The 24925-nt window shown below is 42.7% G+C and overlaps 1 pseudogene; it reads left to right on the forward strand.

The window, feature by feature from the left end:
• The window catches only part of LOC118837613, a 47046-nt pseudogene extending 23626 nt beyond the window's left edge, over positions 1-23420 (forward strand).
• The last annotated feature ends 1505 nt before the right edge of the window (positions 23421-24925 follow it).

Here is a 24925-nt window from a genome sequence, read left to right on the forward strand (position 1 = left end):
AATACATTATTCAATTTTGAACATAATGCATATGGAATCTTAGTCATGCCATGTTTCTTTGGTGGCATTTACAACATAAACCACAAACCATTCTTCTTTTTAGCATTATTAATTGTAACAAAACTTTAGACAAGCATGATATTAATCAAATAACAAAATAACATTCTCACATTGCTTAAGGAACATTTACAAAGTGAGCCCTAAGTGATTCTCATGCATTTATACCCTTGTTCATAAAGCTTTACTAAGTTAGTGAAAAAGTCCTTAAGTAACACTAATTCCAGAGTATTATAACAAACAAAGCTTCTAGTTATTGCAGAATTCTTAGATATCACAAAGTTTCTTAGTCAAAAAGGTGTTGTAATGGGAGCTCACATTGGTAGCAGTAAGAGAGTGATCACAGGAAGAATACTACTACTCTTAGAATCCTTTTAAACAAAGAGAACATCTTAAGGTTTATCTTAAGCAGTTTACATAAATTTCTACACATCTTCTAATGCTAGATAGAAATAAGATTAGATTGCCTAGTAAGATAACACAACAGAGCTTATATCTTATACTAACTACTTGCTCTGATCACAGAAATTTGCTATAGAAGGAAAAAGCAGGGACATATGACATACCCAAATTCAAGCTCAAAACAAAATTAGTTATGGTCCCAAGTGCCTTTTATCTTAAACAGCAAGTCTCACTAATCACAGCTTAGAGCCAGATACAGTTGCTTCTACTTCCATGAAGCTTCAATAAGCAATAAAGATTTAGCAGGATTCATACACATAAGGGTTTTCATTAAACATTTTTCATCCTTAACTTTAAACTTGTCCTGGTGTAAAAGCCAAATATTAGGATCCTTTCAATCTATTGTACATAAACTTGCAATTTCTCAGCAAGCCAAGTTCATTGTTTAGAATTTACATAACTCAAACAAGTTCTTTTTCTGGGGCTGATGACCTGCCTGTGCAGACAGTTTCCAGGGGCCTTGGCAATTTTACAAAATAAGGAGAATTAACATGGATCTCAGGAAGGGGTTAATAGAAAAACTTTGGGCTATCTTTTGCTGTTTCTCTGAACACACTTATTCAAGGTCAAGGCTTTCTAAAAATCATGCAAATGATTTTACAAAACTTTTCTTCATAAAAATATTTCCCTTTCTCAAAAACAGTTTACAATTTGTCCTGATATTATTATCAATTCCTAAGTATTAAAACAATTCTTAAATTTGATCACCAAACCTTTTCCACATAATTGAAGAGAAAAAAAAGAAAACTAAACATAGTTTTGTAAATACTAGACTTAAGCAATAACATCAATAGCTTAATAAATATTCTTACAAATTTCCTAAATGATAGCAAAACAATTAAAGACAAAATTTGGTAATTTATGATTTCTTAAATTACAACACTACAAAATATTATAAAACATGGTCAATTAGAATGATTTAAAAGTTTTCTAACTCAGTATAATTCTTAGCCTAACAACATTTAGATTATAAAAGAAATTGCTTTTCTGATAACACAGTCTCAAATTTTACATATATATTACTAGTATTTATATTAACAGTAATGATTTCAATTAGCAAGTTGCAATAATTATGCCACAACCAGTAAATCTCAGCAAGTCTCAATAGGTATGTCACAATCGGTAAGTCTCAATAGTTATGTCATAGTCAGTAAGTCTCAATAGGTATGTCATAATCAGTAAATCTCAATACTTATGTTACAATCAGTAAGTCTTAATAGTTACCCAATATTACCACAATAGAATTTTCTTGGGCTATATAGTTAATAAATTTCTCCATTCCAAATAACAATATGCACCCTTTTTTTAATTATTCAAATATATATACATTTATAAGTTCCATTCACATTTTTCTTGGGAAAGTTTTACAAACAGTTTGGAATCACTTATTATAGGCACGTAGGTTTAAAATGTGCTGGGCTTTGGGAAACTTGGAGCAAAAATTCCAGGTTCCGGTGGTGTGGGAGTAAGGACTTGGGGGCTTGAGAGGAGAGGTTCCTCTGCTTGCCTAGACATGTGGACTTCAGGGTGCCCAAGGGTCCACAGCTGTTGTCAGTGGGGTATGAGAGGGCAACGAAGCAGCAAAGTAGAGAACAGGGAATAGAGCCTTTGTTGCGACATGTATTTTAATTTTTGCAGTTTCAATGCTATTATAATTTCATTTATATTGAGATTTTTAGATGAAAAAACATCAAAACAAAGGGCCTAAAAAATAAGAAAAACAGCTAGTAAACGAGGCAATTATTTTGAAAAGGACCCCAGTCTCTATCGTATATTCACAACTGAATCACTTTTTAAACTTTCCAAGTAGCAAACGTAGGAAAATCACAGCAAGCTAGAAATATATATATATATATATATATATCTATTGAGATAGTTCCTATTCTAAGAAATATTTTTGTTTCTCAGGAATATAGTAAGTAACAGTCTTTTGAGTAAAATATGTTCAGATTGGCTCTCATTCTCTGCTTATATTTCTCTATTTTGGAAGCTTTAAGCCACTTGTTTCAAACTCAAAAAAGGAATGAGGGTCACTAAAATGCACATAAGGATCTCTGTAGTTGTATATTAAAAAGTACTAATTAACTCTATAGATTTATTTAATACCTTTATGTTATTAAATGTTTTCCAATTCTATTTATAGGATAATTACTTAAAGTTCTTAATTCTAAAAACTGGGAAAGCATAATTACAATGCATTGTAGAGCACATTCTAGATTTTTTTAAAGTCCTTTCTCCAGTTTTTTATTTATGCTAGTCTTATGGTGATTCTTATTAACCACATATGAAATAAAACATCTTTGTATATACTTTTGAAATTGAGCTGGAATTCTTAACCCCCCAAGGAGTCTATAGATAGATTGAAGGGGGATATAGAAAAAAGTATAAATCTTTCATCATTTAAACTGATTTTTCTTCACATTCACGAGTGTCTTATTATTTTGAACAAGGTTTCATATGCTTCACCAGATTACCTACAGTTAACAGAATCTATTAAAAAATTTTTAGCCGCTCTAACTTTCATTGCAGCCCTGGCTCAGTCAGAAACAGGACGACAGGGTGAAAAGATCTTAATGGTTCTAATTTTAACTCGAGTAAATTTCACTTCTGTGTTCACTCCTTAAAAACTTTTTTGAAAGTGAGAACCTTGAATCCTCCAGTCAAAGCGAGTGGGACTCTGGAAAAGATCCAGTGATGCCTTGTCCCTACTCCCCCATACTGGGAAACTCAAAGTGTCTCTTTTTCAGATCTATGCATTTTCCGAATTTGCCTTAATGCCAAATAGCATAATAAATTCTGACTTTATCTTAAACATCAAATTTAGGAGTAACACATTTCGCTTAACTCTAAGGGGAAAAGATCCCTGTTTTCTTTCTTATCTCTCTTCACATTCCAAATTTGGCCAGAATTGGAATGAAGGGAGAAAGAAAGAGCATTTTCTTTGTTTCAACAACTTTAACAACAAAGAGTCAGATAACATACTCTCTTCACACAGAGATGCATAACACAAAACACATACAGACAGAAAACAATAGGACACACAAAAAGGATTTCTAGAAATCCGGCATTTTTCTTTTCCCTTTCTACTTTGGTAATTCCCAATTAGCTAGTCTGCCCCCAGTGGGTTATCGTCATCCATCCCTGGGCTGAGGCTCACAAGATCTCTTCCCAACCCCAATATCATGCTTAACTGATCTTTGTACCATAGGAACTTTTCCTTCTGGAGTAAGACATATTTTTAAAATGTTCCATATGGAAAAGGCTAACATTGGGAAGTGTTCTGATCCATCTTCCCTTAATCTTTTACTCATTTGTTTTCCAATAATCTCCCATCTTTCTGAATCAATTGTACCTTCTTGTTTTTGCTCTTCTATTATACAAAAACCTCTTTCTGTTACAATTTTTCTTAATACTTGCAGATAGAGATCCCTATCCTTAAATTATATCTGCCTCATATTTAGATCCCTAAATTTCTAAATGTCTACAATGCCCCAGTAACCCTAGTGATAATTAATCCTCTTACCCCTTACTTGAATATGCTCCGGAGCCTGTATTGGTAAGACATTACTCCACCTCTTCCAAGTCCCAGACTTGTGGTCCCTGTTCCAGGCGCCACCTGAGAACAGCCGCTCGATTGAGTGGATGGAGTAATGAAACACAAAAAAGACAGACATGGGGCTAGGCAAGTCATATAGTTGGCTATAAACTGATTTTAATGGAGTTACTGACAGTATTTTATACAGGTTAATTGCTGAGGCATCCTGACTTCTAAGAAGAGTAACCAATAAAGCATTGGTTAAGTTTTTTATCTCCTTGTTCCTGGGAGTGAGACGCTATTTTTCCTCAAGATTAACCAAATTGAAACATTTATGTTCTCTCCTATATAGATAACCAGACTGAAACATTTCTGTCATCTTCCATATAGACAACCATTCTTCTTATCCTGAAACTGGCCTTTGTTGTGCATAGACCCATTCTCAATTGACCTTGCCGTGCAAAGATCTAAGAGACTGCTTAGCAGAGGTCTAATGAGGCCTAAACAGGATATAGCTGGCTCTCCACAGAAGGGCATGAGAGCAGAGAGCCTGGAGAAGAAGCCCTTCTTCCCTAAAGATCAGAACAGAGGAAGCAAGGCTAGAGGAGCAAAGGAGGGAGGGAAGGAGAGATGGAGGGATGGATGGAGAGAAAAAAGGAGGGAGGAAGAGAAGGAAGGAGGGAGAAGGGAGGGATGGATGGATGGAGAGAGGGAGGAATGGAAGGAGGGAAAGAAGAAAGAAGGGAGGGAAGGAGGGAGGGAGAAGAAAGGGGTGGGATGGATGGGAGAGGGAAGGAGAAAGGGAGAAGGGATGGATAGATGGATGGATGGGTGGATGGAGAGAGGAAAGGAGGGACGAATGGAGTAACAGAAGAAAGGAGGGAGAAGGGAAGGATGGAGGAAGGGCGGGAGGGAAGTAAGGAGAGATGGAGGAGAAGAAGGGAGGGGTGGGATAGATGGAGAGAGGGAAGGAGGGAGGAATAGAGGGAAAGAAGGAATGAGAGATGGGGAAGAAGAGAGGGATTGATGGATGGATGGATGTGAATGAATGATTGAATGGGTGAACAAGTTATTTGCTGAGATACGGTACTAAGGAGGAGAGGAGCAATGTAGGAGCTCTGGGGGTTGGCCGTTAAGATCCCAAAGCAAAACACAGGACGAGGGGGAATGGGGTGGGGGTAGGGGCAGCCTTAAGCTCCTCCTCCAGGCATCGCTTCAGGGAATAGGAGGAAAATTCAACAAGGGGAGGGAGGAAAAAAAGCACTTCTTGGTCCCGCCTACCTTTGGTTTGGCTCCGCCCCGCTCGCTCCACCCCATCCATTCTGGCTCTGACACACCCCCACCCCCACCCCCCGCGTCGCCCATCTCAGGTCGACCCCGCCCACCTCCTTTCAGCCCTGCCCATCCTGGCTCCTCCCCCAACTTCCAGCAAAGCCTATGCCCCGCCCCGCCCCGCCCCGCTCCTCAGGCTTCCATGGGGAATGAGATGAGGAGGGGGAGGGAGGGGCGGTCTCTCTTCCAGAGCATGCTCACAAAGCTCCCCGGGACGCTGGACTATATTTCCCAGGATTCCTGCGCCGTGGTCCACTTCCGCTTCCTTCATTTTCTTCCCTGTGACCTCGTGGCGTCAGCTTCTCCGGGTGAGTCTCCCCTAAGGTCCGGCCTGAGTGGGTAGGACCCCGGTGTCGCGTGGGCCCCCTCCAGAATCCTCGGACCCTGGCGTCTGGTGGGCGTGCCCCTGCCTCCTCCCCATCCGAGCCAGGGCCCCTCATCCCAACCCCAGCCTCCAGGGGACCCGAGCATCCCCAGACTGCAGCGCATCCCTCCCTCGGGGATTCGGGGGTCCCGTGCCCCGCCCCCATCCCTCCCTGGAACCCTCAGACCCAATCATCCCCGCGCCCACCTTCCCCTCCCATCTGGACCAGGAGTTCCGCGCTTCCTCCTACCACGGAGTGGTGCGCGGTGCCCGGCTCCAGGCTCCTCCTCTCCGAGGCGGCCGCGCTCAGCTTCCTGCTCTCTTCTCTTCTCTTCCCCAGCTCGTCCTTCGGAGCCTTCCGCCCTGGCCGGAGAGGGAATGGCCCCCGGGGTCCTGAGAACCGAGGCCCTGGTGAGTTGGAGCCCACTCCCATCGTCACGGGGGGCACCCAGGCTCTCGGCGTGGAAGGGGAGTCAGCAAGATCTCAGTTCAGATCATGCTTTAGACGCTGACTAGGCGAACCACCCAGGCGATCAGTTAGCTTCTCAGTGCCCCCATCTGTCACATGGCCTCCAAGGCCCCTTCCAGCTGTGAATGCAGGATCCTGCAAATCCAGGGGGCCAGGCCAGGGGGTGGGTCTGATGGGGTACCGTCTCTGGGAGCCCCCTGGAGTCTTCCTGCTAGATAAGGCTTTTGTCTGAGACCATAAGCCTTTCGTTATCTTTAGGCCCAGATCTCTACCTGGCCTTGCCCTTTATTGTCCAGCTACTTCCCACCCTTGATACTATCAATATCCATGCCTTCAGCTACTTGCCACCCTTAATCCCAGTCTCTTGGTTCCTGGAGTCTGACTTCATCCCAGTCCTATCAAGCTCCTCCTTAGACTCCTCCTCAAGACCCTCCCTAAACCCCTCCTCCCATCACCCCAGGACCACCCTAGATCCCTCCTACAATCTTTGTGTATATAAGTTTCATCTTGCTTCCATGAAGGTGCTCAGATTCAATCCAGCTCAGATAGAATCTGGCCATCACAAAGGGTGGGATTTCTTAAGACACCCCGTTGTGGCAGATCGTTAATAAACTTTGTTTATTAAGGCAGGATCTGGCATGTTGGTGTTTGGGGTCTCGAGGGTTTTTGGTTCCCTGAGAATCTGAGCACCTTCATGGAGGCAGGAGATTCTGGGGCACTGTGCTGTGGAGTGAGCTCAGTGCAGGCCTCACCTGTCTCTAGGCTGCAGACCCGCAATCACCCCCTCCCGGCCCTCTCGTTCCCCTCCAGGCCTCTGCCCAGTTGGTCAGTCCACCGCTGCTGGTGCCAGCCTATTACTGTGGCCCTCCTACAGCCCAGGGCAAGTCATGCTGCCCCCTGCTCAGTAACCTTCACCTATCACCTCTGGGCCAAAACACAGACTCCCCAGCCTGACATTCCTCATTCTCCACCCCCAGAATCTCACTGCCTTTCCCAGACATTTTCCCCACATCCCTCTTCTTCACCTCTGACAGGCCTCTTAGCCAGACTCAGTCTTCGTTTCCAGTCTCTGCACCATTTCCCGGGCTGTTTCTTGTGCCCACACTTCTCATGTCAACTTCGTAGAATACATAGACATAGACTTGAAATCAGGAAGACCCAGGTTCAAATGCTGCATCAGCCACACATACATACACTCCCTGTGTGACCCTTGGCAAGTCACTTCCTCTGCCTCAGTTTCCTCATCTGTGAAGCAGGAGCTCTAGCACCTACTTCACAGGGCTGTTGGGAGGTTCAGGTGAGATCAGGTCTGCAAAAATGCCTCAGAAATCTTGAGGTACCATATAGTTGAGCTGTCTTCCATATTTAAAAAAGTCTTCTTTAGTGGTATCTTTTGGGTTTTATGCTTTGTGATAAGGGGTGGGGGGAGAAGGGAAGGAGAGACTACATTGAGTCACAAAAGGATGGGGATAGGAGTCAGGCCTGCCTGTGATTTCATTGGTATAGGGAACTCCCAAGTGAGGAAAGTCTGTCCACCAATGCAGTCTACACCCTTTCAGACAGAGGTGAAGTGACTTCCCCAGGGTCACCTAGCCAGTAAGTGTCTGAGATAGCATTTGAAGTCAGGTCTTCCTGAATCCAGACCCAGCGCCCTGTCCACTGTGGCACCCCCTAACTGCCCTAAGCTTACCTCTCCTGACCCCCTTTTCTACCACTTTGCAGAAGGGGCCAAGCCAAGCTTATGCTGGCCTAAGATTACCTCCTGCAGGGGCCTGCCTCCTGGCACAAAGCCTCTCCACTGGTGGTCAGTGAGACTGACCAGGCCAAGCTTGTGCTGGCGTTTACCTTGGCCTGAGGTCACCTCCCTCAGGGGCCCACCTCCTGGCATGGAGCCTCTCTGCTGGTGCTCAGTAAGGCTGGCCCTCAGAAAGCAGACAGTCTGGGTGTACACTGCCCAGAAACCTCTGAGAAAGACTGTGGAAGTCCAGCCTCATGGGGAGTATACATTCACCTTGGAGATCTCTCAGGTGGCTGTGGGGTGTTCCACTCAGTTCACCCTCGAGCACCGAGGGGCAGGAATTAGCTGGCACTCCCTTAGGGGGTGTTCAGCATCAGGCAGGGGATACAGAGAAGGAGCACTGAACTGTCCAGACACCTGAGTTCAGCTCTGCTCAGGCGCTTAGTCATTTAACTCTCTGGGACTCTGTTTCCTTTTCTGTAAAATTAGTCTAAAGAAAGTTGTTCTTGAGAGCCCATAAATGCTAGGAGTCACTGTCTCTGTCACAACTCAGCACCCAAGCCCAAGGGAAGTTTGAGGACCCGGAGCACTCAGACCCCGTCCTGCGAGGTGGGAGAACCACACAAACTGCGACTGTCCCTTCTTGGCCATCTGTGCCACACATGGGCTGGCCCTTGGGTAAGCACATGCCTCTCTGCTGTTGCAGGAGTCAGTGACCTTCAGGGATGTGGCCGTGGACTTCACCCAGGAGGAGTGGGGGCAGCTGGACCCTTCTCAGAGGGACCTGTACAAGGAGGTCATGCTGGAGAATTACAAGAACCTGCTGTCTGTGGGTGAGGATGCTTGGCTGCAGCCCCCACCTCCCAGGGTGGGAGTGGTTGCTTCCTCACCTCCTGAATGCTCTTACTAAGCATTCCTACTTAGTGTGCAGAACCCAGAGATGCCCAAGGCCTTTATGGCCAAGGGTCAGGACCCTTCTGCTCCCTGTTCTCTGGCAGCTGCATTGGGGTGCCCCACTCCTGAGCCCCTCTTTTCCTCTCCTCTGTCTCCTCCTGCCCCAAGTTCCAGTGCAGACACTTGACAATGAAATGTTCTCATCTTCCCACTAAGGAGGTGGAGCAATGACCTAATTTTGTTTCTGATTCCAAATCCATTCACTGACCATCTCTCCTCCCCCCATTCCCTGGGAAAGCCTCACAAGAGCATCCTGCAGCCATCCATGGGATTTTGCTCTGGGGTCTTCCACAAAATGTGGCCACCTGTCCTGAAGAGGCAGATGCCAGAAGGGACTTTGGAGATAACCTGTTTGTCCTCAGTACTTTCCCATTTTCCATGAGCAGGGCTTCCAGTTCCCAAACCAGATGTGATCTCCCAGCTGGAGCAAGGGGTAGCCCCAGGGATGCCGAGGAGAGAAGTCCCACAAGGTTCCTGTCTAGGTGAGTGAGCTGAAAGCAGACCCTTGGGGAGGGACTATTGCAGAGAAAGGCCCTGGGATGTGTTGGGCCTGGAGCTCTTGTCCACACCGGCCCAGCCCATCCAGAATGAGCTCTGAGGTAGGCTGGCACCAAGTTCTCAACAGATCTACCTCTCTTCATCTTTGGGCTCCTTATCAGAAGAGGCTGCATGGGGAAAAACTTCTATTCCTCCTCCCTTTCCCCTTCCTCTTTCTCCTCTCCTTCCTCCCCTTCCTCTTCCCTTTCTTCCTCCCCTTCCCCTTCTTCCTCCTGTAGAGAAGGGAAGGCAAAGCCTTCCCAGTGAGAAAGCAGCCTGGCTACAGGACCTGATGGGGTCAGCCTCAGGACTCCAGGCTGCTTGTCAGAGCAGAATCCCAGCCCAGCAATGTCTCAGGAAGGTTCATCCTGTGTTGGATAGTTGGAAGGGACCCCAGTTAGGAGCCTGAAGTCTGGCCCTGCTCCCACTTCCTCCTGCTGGCTCTCCCATCCCCCTCCTTCCTGGATGGGCCATCCATTCTCTGCTCTCTCCAGCGGGCACTGCCCCAGCCAGGCATTTCTGGTGGGCATCTGAAGCCGTCTACCCCGCTCTTGTGGTGGATAAGAGTCAAGGAATGTGAAGGAAAGATGGTTGGATTTGGGGTTGTGTACGGTGTGACTGTGGGCACATCACCTAATCCCTCTCAGCCTCAGTTCCTTCATCTGTAAAATGGAATAATGAGTTCAATCCCTGCCTTGTAGGATGTCAATGAGGCAGGAAGGTGGCACAGTGGGAGTTAGGAAGACCCAGGTTCGAGTCCAGCCTCAGTGACTTCACTGATACCTGCCTCAGTTTCCTCATCTGTAACATGGAGACGGTAGCAGCACCTCCTTCCAGGGTAGTTGTGAGCATCCAATGAGATAACATGTGGAAAGCGCTTTGCAGACCTTGTAATGTGATGGAGATGTGACCTTTCGTTATTGTTGTTATTGTGAATGGGGATGGAAACTCTGGTAGCAGAGGAATGTGGGTCCAAGTGAGCCTGGGAGTCGGACGTCTCTGAGGTCCCTATGGAGGAGGGGTCTGAAGGAAGACCTCTTTGGGGGCATGTGGAAGAGGTACGTTTTTAGTAATTTGGATGAGGGTTTAAATGAGGCTCCTCCTATGGCCCTACTTAGTCTCTGTTTCCTTGTCTGTAAAATAGATATAATCATACACACACCCTCCCCATTCCCCCCTCCCAGGGGGGTTGTGAGCACTGAGCTCTCCGAAAGGAGGGGCTTGGGCTTGTTGATGTCTCACTAATGATGACTCAGAGATCTTTTACCCAATAATTTAGTAAGGGCCTGCTGGGTGCCAGGCCTCATGTTCCAGTGTGGAAGGTACGAGACCAGAGCTTGTGTTCTGGTGGGAAGATTGGTCTGTTGGTTGTCGTCCTTTGTTCTCTAAGAGGACCAAAATAGCATCACTATGCTTGAGTCAAGATTCGGTGTGTTCTACTGTGGCCGATCAGGCCGATACAAGCTCGGAATGCTCTAACACAGGTCCAGCCCACACAGTCCACGTGAACATTTGGGGTGGATTTTCTAAATTTGCACATCCTATGTTTCCTTTGAGCACAGCACCTTCTCTGATGTGGGCACGCCATGCTGAGCAGTCCTGTGCCAGTCTCCCATGTCACACAATCAGTTCCAAAGTTCTTAAGAGAGACCTTGAGAGTGTCCTTGTATCACTTCTTCTGACCGCCCTGTGAACACTTGCCCTGTGTGAGTTCTCTATAAAATAGTCTTTGACACGTGTGCGTTTTGCATTTGAACATGCCCAATCCAAGGGAGTCATGCTCTCTGAAGCAGAGTCTGTACGCTTGGCAGTTTAGTTCGAGAAAGGACCTCAGTGTCTGGTACCTCATCCTGCCAGATGATCTTCACAATCTTCCTAAGACAATTTAAATGGAAGCCACTCAGTTTCCTGGCATGGTGCTGGTAGACTATCCAGGTTTCACAGGCATCCAGTAATGAGGTCAGCACCACAACTCTGTAGACCTTCAGTTTGGTGGTCAGTCGAATACCTTTTTTCTCCTATACTTTCCTTCAGAGCCTCCCAGACAATGAGCTAGCTCTGGCAATGCATGCGTCAACCTCATTATCAGGGTGTACTTCCCTAGACATGCACAGAGAAGTACAAGAGAAACACCTAGCAATATGATGGGGGTGGGTGGGGATCAATCAAAGAAAATCTCGTGTAGGAGGCAGCACTGAGGGAAACCTGGCAGGGAGCTAAGGATTCTATGAGCAGGGCAGGCCTGGGGCAGAAAGGCACCATGGGGGCATGGCCCAAGGGCAGGCCGGGCACAGATGGTGGAGGAGGGACAGGCACCACCCCCACTTCTTTTGGCAATCTCATCTTCTTTAGCAATGCCTCTGGGACTTTGAGCTGGAAGGAGCTTGGGCAGGCCAGATAGCCCCCCATCTTGGTGCAGGGCTTTGTCCGAAGAAGTTCTCTAGTGGACAGTATTGAGCAGCTGGTACTTTCAAAGGGGTCAAGTTTAGTGGCTTTGAAGGGCAGCTCAAGAGTCTGGACAGCTTTGGTTGGAGGTTGCTCATGGAGCTGAAACTTGTTGGTTTCCAAGCCTGCCCCACACCCAGCTACCCCAGGGGTGTAAAGAGGGAGCTCAGTGTGCTTACAAAAGCCCCAGACTTGACCTGGACATGGACTACTGTTGTGCTGCATGGATGGTACCATGGATAGAGCACTGGGCCTGGAGTCAGGAAGGCCTAGGTTCAAATACAGTCTCACACACCTATTAGCTATGTGTCCCTGGGCAAGTCACTTAACCTCTGTGTGCCTCAGTTTCCTCATTTGTAAAACAAAGATAATAATAGCACCTTCCTCCCAGAGCTGTGAGGCTCAGAGAAGATAATATTTGTAGAATGCTTAGCAAAATGCTTGTTCTTATCATCATCACTGTCGTTCTCACTTCTGACCCCCCCATGTGACCTTAAACTGACTGTTTAAGCTCACATCCTCAGACTACCTTCAGGGAGCTCATAGTAAAACAGGGGGAGAAGATGTGCAGCTACCAGACAGGCTCCACATATAGCACAAGGAAGGTGAGGCCTGCAAGTGGGAGTTAATGTTTTATTTGTTTCATCTCTAACTTTGGGATGGGTGTGCCTGCCCTGCTCCCTCGCTGAGGTTTATGAGCTGGCTCCTGTCTCTGGCCATTGCTGGCTGTGAAAACAGCTGGTTTCATCTCTAGAGTGGGAGCAGCCATCCCAGACCTGGAAAGTCAGGTCAAGCACTCACCAGACCTTCTAGCTCTCTGGAGGTCAGTATGTGTTAGCAGTACTCTTGGTATTTTTATTATTAGGGTCAGAGAAGGCCAAGTTTGTGGAAGTCCTTTGTCGGCCAGGAGGCACCCCACAAGTAAAGGCCTGCTGTTTTTATTATTCCATCTGAAGTCTTTCAGGTGTTGAAAGGTGTTTTTCTCCTTTCTCAGCTTCTCGTTTCTGGGCTCACTCTCCCCTGAGTTTTCAGCCATTCGTTCCTTGTGGAACCTCCTCTTCAGATGCTTGGCTGTGGCCATTATCTGAGTCTAATCCTGTCAAGGAGGGTGTCAGGGCCTTCAGATGTGGTGCTGGGCACTGTGTTCAAAAAGCAGCCAGTCTGGTCTGGCCTTGGCCAAAGCGAATGTGGACCAGGGCCTCTCTTAGTGTGCACTCTGTATCTTTGAGAGCTCCTTCAACCAGAGTCACATATTGACATAATAAGATTTTAATGAAAATTGCCACACTTATTCCCATGATATATTCATCCATGCTCTAAGCATTTGGCAAGCACTCACCTTCTGCCAGGCCCTCTGCTGGGTGACTTCCTCACCTTCAAGGACTTCCTGGAAGTGAGTGGTGGATAGCAACTATATGGACCCTGACAAGTAAACACAGTCTAATGGGGTGGAGGGGGACAGTGCTAACCACTGGATGGGACCGTCAAAAAGGGCCTTTTATAGCTTGTGGCCCCTGAGGAAAGGAAAGCCTATAGGGGACAGGATTTCAAGAAGTCGAAATGAAGGAGGGATACCATTCTATGCCCAGAGATGAGGGGTGGGACACCATGCCCAGGAAACAGCAAGGAGACAGTTATTTGGCTGGACCATGGATTGCACAGGGGTGGAAGAGGGAGGAAAGTGTAATAAGGCTGGAAAGATTGGCTTGGAATAGGTGGGGAAAGGCTTGAAACGTCAGTGGTTTCTGTGTTCTGTGTTCTCAGTAGCAATGGAGAACCACTGAGACATAGAAGCGCAGGATTCTTCACTCCTGTCTTTAGGACATGTATTGTGTATGTTTCCTTCCTCAGGCATAAACAGGACATGTTTTGGGGTAATCTTGGTAGCTGATCTCTTGTCTAGTTGTTAGCTCCCCAACCTGGGTTTGGGTCATCTGCAAAACAGAGAATGTCTTCTGGTACCTCACTCATGTGCCCTGATTCTTAAGGGATTAATAAGTGTTTCCTCTTGAGCCTTGATGTCCTTTGAGGGTCCTGGTGATTTTTTTATTTGGAACCTGGATGCTTGAATTCATTCAGATGGATGAGGTGCTCCTTGGGTTTCACTGCCCTCTCTGTAATTTCTGTTGTCTCAAAGAAAGAGTGCTGCAGTAGCAGTCACAAGATCTCAGCCTTCCCCAACAGTGTAACTTCAGTGGCGTTGCTTAACTACTCTCTAACTCAGTTTCCTCATCTGCAAAATGGAATCATGCTTCCGTGCTTCCTGAACCACAGGCATGTGGTGAGAATCTAAAGCCATAGTTTGGGTGACAGCTCTTTGTAAAGGAAATCACCTTCTGAATATGAGGGAATGGTATTTTATTATTACTAATTCTGCCCTTTCAAGTTGAAAGATTCTCCTTGAGACAAGTTGAGGCTAGATACAAATCAGCGGTCTTGGTCCCACAGGAGGGAAGAAGACATATTTTTTTTTCCTTCAAATTGGGAGGCTAGGCCTGAAGGCAAAGCTGGGCATTTCTATGAAAGAATCATCCTGGGAGAGACTCACGAGTGACAGTCCCTGGGACTTCAAATTAGAGAAGAAGCAAAGGAGCCAAAGGATTCCTTCTAGACATTTAGCAGTTATATCCAAGAAAATTCCCAAGAAAAGGAGAGGCCAGGAACATGAAATATTTGGGAGAGACTTGAGTCAGGGGTCAGTGCTGTCTCCTCATCAGAGAGTTGCTTTAGGACAGAGTTAGCACGATTGTGATACAAGTGGCATGTACTTTAGAAAAGATTCAGACCTAATTAAAGGTATGGGTGTTCTAAGTGTCAAGAACATGACGAATATTTAAATCGGTAGTTGGACTGTGCTCAGAGCAGTATCATAAAAACCATACCAGAGAGAAATTTTATGAATGAAGTGAATGTGGAAAGGCCTTTAACTGGAACACAGATCTTAACAAACATCAGAAAATTCACACTGGAGAAAAATGTTATAAATGTAATGAATGTGGGAAGGCTTTCATCCAGAGTTCATTCTGTACTGTACATAAGGATTTGGACTGGTGAAAAATGCTATGAATGTAATCACTGTGGTCAAGCCTACAGTTGGAATCGAGACCTTATTAGACATCAAGAAAATTCATACTGGAGAGAAGCCTTAAAAATGGGATGAATGTGGGAAGGCCTTCACTTGTAGCTCATCCCTTACTGTGAAGTGAGGAATTCATACTAGAGAAAAGCCATGTGAAAGTAACCAGTGTGGGAAAGCCCTGTCTGCTGATTTGTGTTATTTGCTCCTTTTGTGTAATTTCTGCTTGTTTCTGTTTGCTCTGAAGTTCCAGGTGCTAACTTTTTCCCCTGAACTAAGTGAATGATATATGTATGTTTAATTAAAGTGAGATTGTAAACCCCATAAAGTTGCTTTCCTCAGAAAAGCAGATCAAACAACCCACACTAGCAGTCCTTCTGTGTGCTGGTGTTACTGGCTTTATACCCCCACAGCAACTGCTAGCAGCATTGTTGTTACAGTAGTTCATCCTAGACCAAATCATCCAGGGCACTTGTTTCTCTCATTATTTCTTCACTTATCCTGGCTATCAGTTCCCTATGGAAAATATTTATTCCCTACTTTCCAATCCAAAGATTGTGGTTCTTGGCAGGGAAAATGGAGCAATGAGGAGCTTACCAGCTCTGCACTCTAGGATCATTTATGATTGTCCCATCGTTTCTGAGCTATGGTGCCCTGTATCGTTTTTTCTTTTAAATCATCCTCTTCTCCCTGATACAGCTTACCCACTTCTTCACTTTTCTTAGCTAATCAAACTTCAGCCCTCCTGAAATGTTGAGATGATGACACATTGTGATGGTTGTCTTCCATTCCTTGACCTGGTTTCCATGCTCTGTGGACATCCATCTTCTTGAACTCTCAGCTATGTGTGTATGTGTGTATCCTTTGTGTGTATCCTATGTGTGTATCCTTTCATGCTTGGAATTCTACTCTCTCAAAAGCTAGAAGGCATATCAGACTGCCGCTGGATTTTCTGTCTTTCAGAATCACACCCTCTAATATGGAATGATCATTTCACAAACCCCCAAGATTCCCATCACTTCCACCCCAACAGTCTCCTTTTCCACAATGATGTGAGTCAAATACAGAAGAGGACCACCCCTCAGCCCATTTTAGTCATTCTTTCCCACCTTTGATAGAGTGTAGTTATCATTCAAGCAACTCACTCAAGCATTTGCTGTCCTGCATGTGATGGAGAACTCTCCTAGATAGCCAGGCAAATGAATTCCCCAGTCAAATCCAGATTAAGACTTTACACAAGTCTTTGGCATCTCTTTTCTGAGAATTCTTTTCTTCTTCCTGTCCAGAGTATATGCATTCTGTAGTATACTCTCATGACAATATTGCTTATCTCTGACTTCATTGATTTTCACCTGAATACTCTCTACCATCCTCTCCTCTTATAATTCTTAGATTTTCTGCTTGGAGTATATCTTAATAAACTTTGCTACCCCATTTTTATTCCTCAAGTTTTTTGTGTTTTTGTTTTTTTGTTCTCTTTTTTCCAAATAAGTTATGCCATTTCAGAGCCATAGTTTCCGGTCATGGTTCTCATCTTGTTAAAGTCTCAGTGATTCTGAAGAAGTCAGGTTTGCCTCCTTGAGTTTGCTCTCTAGTTCATTCTGTGTATCACCTGTATTTTGGATTTATGTACAGGCTTCTCAGGATATATTTTTTATTAAACTTCCTTTCTTGGATTTTATTTCTTGTGACTATCTGTATGTCACAACTGCTGCCCTTTATATATTGTAGCTATTCTTTATACTATGTAAATTGGTGGGTGTCCATGAGTAGTTTTCTTTTCTGCTGCTTTTCTATCTAAACTACTCTTATCAGATTTGTAAGACACTAAGCAAATATATTCTTACGTTTTATTATCATCCATGGCTAGATGACCATTATTGTATTTAAACCATGGTCCAGACATGTGCATCTTGAAACTAGGTTTTCCTGGGCATATAAAACATCAAGAAGTCTAATATTAATAAGAGAATAAATTAATAAGGAGTAAAATGTTATAAGTAGCCAGGAAGAAACAGCTCATTGGCCAAGGGAATCCAGTCTGAATATTATCATTATTAATTTGCATTCTTAGACAAGAGAAAGATATTTCAGTTTTATTTTCCTAAAAGGTAGATAAAAATCAAGTTGAAATCAATCCTATTATTCGTTTTCACTTTGGGAACTTGAGTGGGTGCATAAGATGGCATAAGATGTCCGTATTTTTTGTTTAGTTTTGACTGTTTCATTTTGTAGAGTTTTGGATATATGACACTGTTGTTCAGAATCAGTAGGAAGAATTTAAATAACCAGGGAAGCAGGTGACAATGCAGAGAGAAGAATAAACAGATCTTGAGATTTTCAGGAATATGGCTGAGCAGGAGATCACATCTAAAGTCCTCATCTCCCTCCTTACCTCAAAACAGAAACTCACTATATACAATTAAAGAACACCTAAAAGATAGGAGGAAAAAGGATATTTTTATCAAAAATTCACCACAGAAAAATAAATAACTGAGAAGAAATGAGGGTGCAAAGCAGACAAAACACTTGTACATAATAAAGTTAAGAATTACTGTGAGGTAACGTTGTATGAGAAGAGCTTCAGAAGACACTGATTCTGTAGACAGAATAGCTAAAACCCCAGAAAAAACCGAATGGTTGGTCATAAGAACCCCTAGAGTGGTTGACAAAACCTGCTAAAGCAATTGAAGGATGGTATAGTGAGTTTAATGAAAGCTGTTGGAAATTTTACTAACAGGGAAAAAATGGAAAGGGTTCTAGTGGTAAATGACAAATTAAAGTCAAAAAACAGCAAGATTGGAAGAACAACTGAGAAGGAGTCAAGACAGCTGACCTTGAAGGCATAGCTTAACAAGACAATCCAGAAAACATTTTTGTTCCAGAAAAGCAATATGAAAAAGGCCTGAAGATAATATTTCAGGGAATCATAAAATTCACCCCAAAGTGTTTTTGAACTATAAGTCAGAGATCAGTGGACTCCATAGGATACTTTCAGAGAGGCACATACTCAGAAATAGAATGAGGTCTGGCATAGAATATCTCTTAGTTGCTAGGAGAGCTCTCACATCTCAGGTACTCCAGTATAAATGACTCAGGATATTTACCAACAACAGCAATAAATGAAAAGTAAGTTTGGGACATGATCTACCAAAAACCAATGATGCCTTGAAACACAGGATAGCCTCCTTCACACATGAACGTACTTGGGGATTATTGTAATAACCAATCTGAGTCCCAGTGAAATAAATGGGGAAATCCTCCTCCCTCATTTTGGTAGTAAGGATATGTAATAGAATCAGTGAGTTCAAAGCATTCTTTTTCTTGTTTACAGGCAGAGTTGGACAGGGACTTTATTTTTCTCCAATTTTGAAATGTTTGTAAAACTTTTGTTTTGAGTTCCAAACTCTATTCTTCCTCTCCCTGAGATGGTAAGCAATCTGATATAGGTTATACATGTGCAGTTATGTAAAACATTTTTATATTAGTTATTTTGTATAAGATTTGAAGAAAAGGGAAAAAATGAAAGAAAACATGCTTCAGTCTGAATTCAATATCAGTTCTTTCTCTGAAGGCTGATAGTATGCTTCATCATTAGTGCTTTGGGATTGTCTTGGATCATTATGTTGCTGACAATAGCAAAGTCATTTCATAGTTCATCAGACAATATTACTGTTACTATGTACAGTGTTCTCTTTGTTCACTTCAGTGTGCATTAGTTCATATAAGCCTTTCCAGGTTTTTCTTAAATTCTCCTGCTCATTACTTCTTATAGCACAGTAATATTCCATTACTATAATATACCATACCTTCTTTAGCCAATCCCCACTGATGGGAATCTCTTCGCTTTCCAGTTCTTAACCACTACAAAAAGCTACTGTAAATATTGTTGTACCTGTGGGTCCTTTCCCCTTTTTTATGATCTCTTTGGGATGTAGACCTAGCAGTTGTTGCTGAATCAAAGGGTGTACATAGTTTTAAAGATCTTTGGGCATAGTTCTGCATTGCCCTCCAGAATGATTGGACCAGTCCTCAATTCCACCAGCAGTGCATTAGTGTCTCAGTTTTCACACATCCCCTCCAACATCAAACATTTTCCTTTTTTGTTACACTAGCCACTCATAAATGTTAGATGGTACCCCAAAATTATTTTAATATGCATTTCTCTAATCAATAGTGATTTAGAGCATTTTTCATAAAACTAAATTTTGAAGAGTGACATTTGCATGCAAATTCACTGTAGACAAAAAGATAAGTAAGTAAGTCTGCTGAGCTTAAAGGAGCTAGGTGGTGTCCAGTGAGGGTAGAGTATTACATTTTGTGAGCTCCACCTTCCTAAAGTGTTGTCCTAGGGAAGCAAGATAACCAAGCCCAGGCACTGGGCATTCAGAAGGATTGTTGTTGCTTGTCTTTCCTTCTCAAAGAGGAGCAATGACATCAAGAGATTGAGATTCTGAATAACTTCATCTCAGAAAAAGAAATTGAGTAATCTATAAAGAAATTCCCAGAGGGGATGAAGAACAAAACCAAGAAACCAATCAACCTCCTGATCTAGATGGATTTATAAGAGGACTGTCATCTTACATCTAAAAATCAGATAATCCGGTTGACATGAAAAAGCAAAGCAAAGGCACTTCACCCTTCTTATTACTGGTCCCTTTTACAAATCCAGTGGTCTCCAGTTGGCTATAATTTGGTGTAGCAATGGAAGCTCCTTCAAGGCAGGCACAGTTTTTGTTTTGTCTTTGTAACTCAGCCCACAATAGTGCCCACAGCAGATGCTTTATCGATAAATGTTGAAGAAAAACTTTGTGGATTGGACAACACAATTTATTTACAAGCTATTTCTAAAGACACAGGGCAATTGTTCCTGTATTTAAAGATGACAATAATGTGTTCCCCTTTTGTGTTCTGTGCTCCACTAATCTGTTGTCCTTCCTACTTTGGGTTCTTTCTCATCAGACCTTGCTTCCACATCTCTGGCCTTCTCTAGTTCGTCTGGGGCAGGAGAGAGTTTAGCCAAATTCACCAAATAATTTACCTCATATTAAGATTTAACTAAAATTGCTAGACCTTCTGTCTCACATGTCTGGTTCTTAAACCACTTCTTCCACATCTAGTACTTTTACAGATGCTTTCTTGGAACTACCTTTGTTTTATCCCTGTTAATATCATATCTTTTTTGTCTATGAGCCATAGCTGTCTGAAGTACTCTTTGAAATCTTTTTGTTGTTGTTCACCACTGTGTTAGATATCCAGCCTTGCCTTGTATCATCTGCAGATACCAAAAGAAAGTCTTCTTTGAAGTCATTGATAACTGTCAAATAGGACACAACCAAGTCGATGTGACAGCAAAGACCTCATTCAAGGTTGCCATAAACCCTTAATGAAAATTCTTTGGGCATTATAGCTTAAACAGTTTATAAGTTTCTTTTAGCATACTATATCCAAACCACTTCCTACTTTCTTAATCTACCAAAATAGCATGAAAGATTTTGTCAAATATGATGCCATAGTCAGCATATATTAGAACTACTTTATTCTTCTCATGCAACGGGCTAAAGGCGCATCATTAGAGGACAAATAGGTAGATGTCGTATAGTTTGTTAATACCAATTCTTTTCAGTTATTTACTGGTTTTATGCATTTATCAGTCACTTCCATTCAAACTTGGTATTGGTAGTTTTCAGAATTTTCTCTTTCCAAATTATGACATACTTCACTTTAGTGTCCCTATTCTTTGGTGTTAGTTTCTTAAAGCTTAACTGTCTCATTAATCACTGATCTTTTTAATAGTTCAGTGGGACATAAAACTTTTAGCCTGGATACTTGAATTTAATTTGTCTCCGTTGATATAATGTCTGACAATTTTATTTTTAGCAGTCACTTAACTATGCAGAGCCTCAGTTTCCTCATATCTTTAAGGTGTACTACCTGCCCTACTTTAATCCCAGTCTTGTTGTTACAGTCCAGTATTATAAGATATATATATATATATGAAAGTTCTTTGGAAAGTAAATAACTACAAATGTCAGCTAATACCAAGTTTGGAAGTTATTCTTGATAAAGGAAACAGAAAGTGAGACAAAGTGTAAAACAGTTCACTTTCTGCCAGTAAGGGGAAAAGGATATATTTCTATTTTTTATTTCCTTCAGATTGGGAGACTAGGCCTGAAACCAGTGAGTCTCTTCCCAAGATGGCCATTTCTATGGATGAATCATCGCAGGAGAGACACACATGTGACAGCCCCCAGGACTTCAAATTGGGAGAAGGTTTGGAATATGATGTCAAGTTAGAAAAGAAGCCGAGAAACCAGGAAAATCATTCAGGCCACTTGAAAGTTACCTCCCAGGAAACTCTTCCTAAAGAGCAAAGTGAAGAATGTCTTAACGTTGAGAGAAGCTTCAATCTGGAGTCATTCATTTCTCTACAGCAGAAGGATCCTGTCACAGCAAGACAACATGAATGTGATACCAATGAAAAGAACTTCGGGCAATATTCAAACCTGGTTAAACATACAGAAATCAACTCAGGGAATACACTTTCTAATTGTAATGAATGGGAGACATGCTTCAATTATCAGTCTGACCTTATTCATTTTCATACAAACCCTAATGGAGAGACAACTTATGAAAATAGTCAGTGTGAGAAAGTCATTAGTTGGGGGACAGACTTCATTGGACAACAGAAGATTCACGCTGAAGAAAAACCTTATAAGTGTAATGAGTGTGGGAAGGCCTTTAGCAAGAGCACAAAACTTATTCACCATCAGGAAATTCATGCTGGTGAGAAACTCTATAAATGTAATGAATGTGGTATTTCCTACATGCATCACTCATCCCTTACTTATCATCAGAGATTTCATACTGGAGAGAAAGCTTATGAATGTAATCAGTGTGGGAAGGCCTTCAGCTGGAGCACAGATCTTATTAGGCATCAGAGAATCCACACTGGAGAAAAGCCTTATAAATGTAATGAATGTGGGAAGGCCTTTATCCAGAATACAAATCTCATTTATCATCAGAAAATTCATACTGGAGAGAAACCCCACAAGTGTAACGAATGTGGTATAGCCTTTATCCATCACTCATCTCTTGAATACCACCAGAGAGTTCATACTGGAGAGAAACCTTATCAATGTGATCAATGTGAAAAGGCCTTTAGGCGCAGCACAGACCTGCTTAGACATCAGAAATTTCATACTGGAGAAAAGCCATATAAGTGTAATATATGTGGAAAGGGCTTCACTCAGAGCTCATCCCTCACTGTACATCAGAGAATTCATACTGGAGAAAAACCCCACAAATGTAATGAATGTGGCAAGGCTTTCGGTGAACGTTCATCCCTTATTTGTCATCAGAGAATTCATACTGGAGAGAAGCCTTATCAATGCAGTGAATGTGGTAAAGCCTTTATCTATCCCTCATCACTTACTTACCATCAGAAACTTCATACTGGACAGAAGCCTTTTAAGTGTAATGAATGTGGCATGTCCTTCATCCAGAAGACCAAGCTCAATTACCATAAGAGGAGTCATACTGGAGAGAAGCCTTATGAATGTAATGAATGTGGGAAGACCTTTAGCCAAAATGCAAAGCTTATTTATCATCAGAAAACTCATACTGGTGAAAAACCCCATAAGTGCAGTGAATGTGGCAAAGCATTCATGCATTCCTCATCCCTTAATTTCCATCAGAGAATTCATAATGGAGAGAAATTTTATGAATGCAACCAATGTGGGAAGGCCTTTGCCCGGAGTACACACCTCATTAGACATCAGAAACTTCACACTGGAGAAAAACCTTATAAATGTAAGGTATGTGGGAAGGCCTTCATCCAAAGTTCATGCCTTACTGTGCATATGAGGGTTCATACTGGTGAAAAACCATATGAATGTAATTACTGTGGTCAAGCCTTCAGTATGAATCAAAATTGTATGAGACATCAAAAACTTCACATGGGTTATGAAGTCTTACAGTGAACATGGGAATGTAGTCAGCCAGAACATGAACATATGATGTACATCAGAGAATTGAATAGTTAACTGAAATTTTTTAGATTAATGAATGTGGATAAACTTCCAACCAGCATTTAGGCCTTGTTTACCACCAGAATCATCATACTTCATAGAAAGTATCAAAATATAATTAATTTGAGAAGACTTTTGCAAATTCCTTACATTTGTACCTATTGAATTTTATCCTCTGGTTTTGGAATCTAAAATCCCGTGTGAACCTCCTCTCCATTTGTGTCATTGATAAATTTGGTAAGCAACCTATCTGTGATATCTTCTGAGACCTTGTTAAAAATGATAAATGACACCCAGATAAGCCCTGTTCCTTGAACACGCCACAAGTTGACACTGCTCCATTTTACAAGTATCCTGTGGGTCTCTTCATTCACCTAGTTCCAAATCCGACAATACCCTGTATTTTCATTATTTCTCCAAAATAGCATAAAACTCTTTCTCATTTTCTTTGCTAACATCTAGATAAATTGTAAAGCTTTCTCCTGATGTTCCTAATAACTTTTCAAAAAAGGAGATATGGATAGTTTTATAGAATTTGTTGGCAAAAAACACATTGTTGCCAATACTTTATTGAATTTTTCCCTCCTGAGTATTAATGATTATCTGTACTTTTAATGATCTTCCCTAGAATTTTGCCAAAATTAAGGGCAGTATATAATTTTTTAGGCTCCAGTCTCTTCTTTAAAAAAAAAGGGGGGGATATTTATTCTCCTGTCCTACAGTATTTCTCCATTAATTCATGATTTTCCTAAGATTGTCAAACATTGTTTTACTACTTTCTTCTCTTAGTTATAAAGGGAAGGCTCATAGAGAGGGCCACCTATATTCAAAAATAATTGATGTGAGCATTTAAAAATATAAATTTTGAAGAATTATGACACCAACTATATCTAAAGCTTCTAATACAAAAATAGGTAGCTGTAATGGCAAGCAAAGGAGGACTTTTTGCTGTTTTTTCTTTTAGAGTGCTTCCCAGCACTAAGGTAATCAAGTGCCTTTGAGCCTTGCCTTTGTCTCAATCAAGAGTCTTTGATTGAATCAGGAGACTTTGATGACCTGTTTGCATCACAGGAAAGCCTAGGTCACATGGGTTTGAGTCCCATGGTTGTGACACCGTCTGACACTGAAGGAGTTTACATGTACTCAGAGGTTAGCATTTTGCTTTGGGGTCTCACTCATAGGAAGTGTGTTTTTGTGGAGACTCTGAATAGGCATTAAGGAGCACCCCAGCTTTGAAAACCCAGATGATGATGCTTCTCTCTCTCTTTACTACTTTTGTCTGTATTGCCATGGACAGGCAGCTAGAAGCCCTGCCTGCTGATTTGTGTTATTTGCTCTGTTTACATAATTTCTACTTGTAATTTCTGTTTGTTTTTTCTGAAATTCAGGGTGCTGACTTTTTCCCCTGAACTAAGTGAATGATATTTGTATGTTTAATTAAAGCGAGATTGTAAACCCTTTAAAGTTGCTTTCCTTAGAAAAGCATATCAAGGAATGCTTTTCTTTGTGCTAGCAAAGCCCTCCTGTGTGCTGGTGTTATTGACTTTACAACCCCACAGGATCTGTAAGATTGTTGCAAAATGGCATAGTCAGCAGGATCTGCAATCTAAAAGGAAAGCATAGAGGTTGGGATAATTGTTTGTTTCCAGTTGTGGTAGCTATGATTCTGTGGAGCCATGGAACACAAGCACAGAGGAGACCTCCAATAGTTCAGAGGAGAAGAAAACTGCCTGAGTGCAGACTTTGGTGAGGTGAGAGAAAAAACACAAAACTGCCTGAATTAGGACTCAGGCAGAAGCAAGGAGTGGCCAGTTCCGTGCAGGAGGACAAGGAACTCCAGTTCTCAGAATTCAGCTCTGGGACAAGTTTAAAACTTTGTACAAACACACTGAGCTTGCTTTGATGGTTGGTACCCAGGGGGAGGGT

Source organism: Trichosurus vulpecula, chromosome 2, assembly GCF_011100635.1.
Source record: "Trichosurus vulpecula isolate mTriVul1 chromosome 2, mTriVul1.pri, whole genome shotgun sequence".
Taxonomy (NCBI): domain Eukaryota; kingdom Metazoa; phylum Chordata; class Mammalia; order Diprotodontia; family Phalangeridae; genus Trichosurus; species Trichosurus vulpecula.